Source organism: Cibotium barometz, chromosome 29, assembly GCF_041138505.1.
Source record: "Cibotium barometz isolate CiBa-2024 chromosome 29, ASM4113850v1, whole genome shotgun sequence".
Taxonomy (NCBI): domain Eukaryota; kingdom Viridiplantae; phylum Streptophyta; class Polypodiopsida; order Cyatheales; family Cibotiaceae; genus Cibotium; species Cibotium barometz.
In genome coordinates, this window is record NC_141074.1 from 47,511,980 (window position 1) to 47,515,525 (window position 3,546).

Consider the following 3,546-nt stretch of genomic DNA (forward strand, 5'->3'; position numbering starts at 1 on the left):
ATACTTGCGTAAGCTAGTCTTAGAACAGAAATCAGGGAAACCTATGCAAGTTGAATTGGCCAGTGGGAAGACTCTTTTCACTCACCATGAGACAGATCTTATCCAGTTCAATCTAGATGGTAATGTAACCGACTGTCAGTTCAAAGTCTTACCTCTAGGAGTTTTTGACGGAATCCTTGAAATGGATTGGCTCCACAAATATCAAGCTGACATACACTGTCACAATGGAACCATTTCCTTCCATGACCTTCACGGGAACAAAGTCCATGGAACTGGAGTTTTCGGATCCCCAGACCTTCAGTTAGTAAAAGCTTCCAAGTTACTGAAAGGACTTAGGAAGAAGCAGCAAATTTATGTGGTCAAAATGAACCCTGTAGACTCAAAGATTAAAGATAAAGAACCAGAATGGTTAAGTGAATTTGATGATCTCTTCCCAGCAGAGCTAACTGAAATGCCTCCAATTCGGGAAATAGATCATGTGATTGAATTGACCCCCGGAGCTCAACCAGTAGCCCTACGCTCTTACAAAATGCCAGTTCCTGAAGCCATCGAACTCAAGGAACAGCTTAGGCAGCTGTTAGAACAAGGGTTTGTAAGACCCAGTGTTTCACCTTGGGGTGCGCCAGTTCTCTTTCAGAAAAAGAAAGATGGAACACTTAGACTCTGTGTGGACTATAGAGGTCTAAATCAGTTGACAGTTAAGAATAAGTATCCTATCCCAAGGATTGATGAGCTTTTGGACAGGCTAAATGGAGCCCAGATCTTCACAAAAATAGATCTCAAATCCGGGTATTACCAGATCAGGATCAATGAACTAGATATACCAAAAACAGCCATCAATACTCGCTATGGGCATTATGAATTTACTGTCATGCCGTTCGGATTAACTAATGCCCCAGCTACATTCAATCGCCTAATGCAGGACATCCTCAGAGAATACTTGGATGACTTTGTTCTAGTTTTCTTTGATGACATTCTGATTTACTCAAGAAATGCAACCGACCATGAGACTCATGTCCGAAAAGTTCTTGAGATTCTAAGGAAGCATCAACTCTTTGCCAAAAAGAGCAAATGCACTTTCTCTGCCGACCACGTTGAATACTTGGGCTTTCTGGTATCCAAAGATGGAATTTCTCTAGATTCCGCAAAAATCCAAGCTGTCATAGATTGGCCCGAACCAAAGACAGTGAAAGAAGTCAGAGGATTCTTGGGATTGACTGGTTGGTATAGAATTTTTATACCAAAATATGCTCTCATAGCTTCCCCCCTAACTAACCTTCTCAAAAAGAATATCCCATTTCAATGGTCTGCCAAGTGCCAAAGTGCTTTTGATAAGCTGAAGACCGCCTTGGTAACCAGTCCCATTCTGAAACTGCCAGATTTCTCCCTACCCTTTGAGGTAGTAACTGATGCAAGTGGTTTTGCCCTGGGAGGTGCACTCATGCAGGAAGGTCATGCAGTGGCCTATGAATCCTGAAAGCTCAGAACGCATGAGAGGAATTATGCTGTCCACGACTTGGAATTGCTTTCAGTAGTCTATGCCTTAAAGTTGTGGAGACATTACCTACTGGGTAAAAGATTTACTTTGATGACAGATTATCAGAGCTTAAAGTGGATCTTTACTCAGAAGGACCTCAACATGCGCCAAAGAAGGTGGATGCAGACCTTGCAGGAATTTGATTTTGAAATCAAGTACCGCCCAGGCAAAGAGAATGTGGTAGCAGATGCTCTCAGCAGAAAAGCCTCCTTGCTTGTAATTACTGTAATATCAAATCCTTTGATCATTCAAGCAAGTGAGAAGATCATGCAGGATAGATTCTTTGGCCCTATTGCTACCCTACTTATGCAGGAAAGCAAAACTCCGCAGGAGTTGATCAGAACTCAAGGGTACAGCCTGGATGACGGCATTATGTATTATAATCGCAGGTTATGCATTCCCAATGATGAGGAAACCAAGGATCAAATTCTGAATGAAGCCCATGACAGCCTTATTGCAGGACATCCAGGTTTCATCAAGACCTACATGTCCATAAAGAAAAGCTTCTTTTGGCCTGGTTTGAAAAAGGATGTGCTGAATCATGTACGTCAATGTTTGACATGCCAGAAAGTCAAAGCTGAGAGAGTAAAAATGCCTGGGAAGTTACATATCCATTGGACATCCCCCAGATGAAGTGGGAATGTATCAGTATGGACTTCATTACTGGATTACCTTCAGTACAATCAGGTTACAACTCCATCTTCGTGGTAGTCGACAGACTAACCAAAGTTGCCCATCTGATTCCAGTAAAAGAAACTTACACTGCAGTGGATGTGGCCAGAGTGTTCCTCAAAGAAATCTTCAGATTGCATGGCCTACCGAGGAGAATAGTAAGTGACCGAGATCCCAAATTTACTTCAAGATTTTGGACTGTATTTTTCGAAGCAGTGGGAACTTTCTTAGATCTCAGCACAGCTTATCACCCTGAGACCGATGGTCAAACTGAAAGGGCAAACCAAGTAATTGAAGATATACTTCGGACATGCTGTGGTGGCAAGGAACCCAAGAAGTGGCTAAGCTATCTGCATCTAGTCGAGTTCGCCTACAATGCTTCTTATCACCGAAGTATCGGGATGAGCCCTTTTAAAGCTCTGTATGGACAAGATTGCTTAACTCCATTAACTTGGTCTGACCCATTGATTAAGGTCGAGATGTCCAGACAGATGCTTAACGACATGGAGCAACAGATGCAGTCAATTCGTAAAGATATTAAAGCTGCCCAGGATAGACAAAAGCAATATGCGGATAAGAAGAGGACAAATAGAGAATTCAAAGAAGCAGATATGGTCTTCATTCGAGTTTGGCCCAAAAGAAGTTCCTTATCTCTTGGGAAGTACAAGAAGTTATCACCCAGATATTGTGGGCCATATTTGATTACAAAGAAAGTAGGTGACTTAGCCTACGAGCTCCTTTTGCCTCCTCATCTCAAGGTTCATAATGTATTTCATGTAAGCCTTCTAAAGAATTATGTGCTAAGCCCAAATCATATACTTGATGATGAAATCCTAACCTCTTCAACCCAAGGACAGATGGAACTCCAACCTGAAGAAATTCTCGATGTTCGAGAAAAGATTCTCAGGAACAGAATTCTCAGAGAATTATTAGTAAAATGGAAGTTCTACCCTTTTGAAGATGCCACCCGGGAGAATGAAGCCGATTTGTTGTTGCGGGATTATCCCAGTTTGCGAGATGAGGACATCTCGCATTTTTTAAGTGGGGTAGAATGTAAGATTCCTCTCCCAACCCCTTTTTGATGTCTAGTATCTTCCCCCTGTAATCAATCCCTCTTCAGAAATATAAAAACCTTGTTTATAACTGTTTTAACCTAGAGAGAGAAAATATTCTAGAGAGAGAATATTCAGATTTTTAATATTTTGGATAGAAAATTATCTCATCCTATTAAAATAAGTTCCCCTGAAACAGAAATTCAAAAAGAATTTTCTAATGTGCAATTGGAATTAATTGGAAATGTGTATAAAGGACCTTAGCCTAAGGGTCTAGATTTTCAG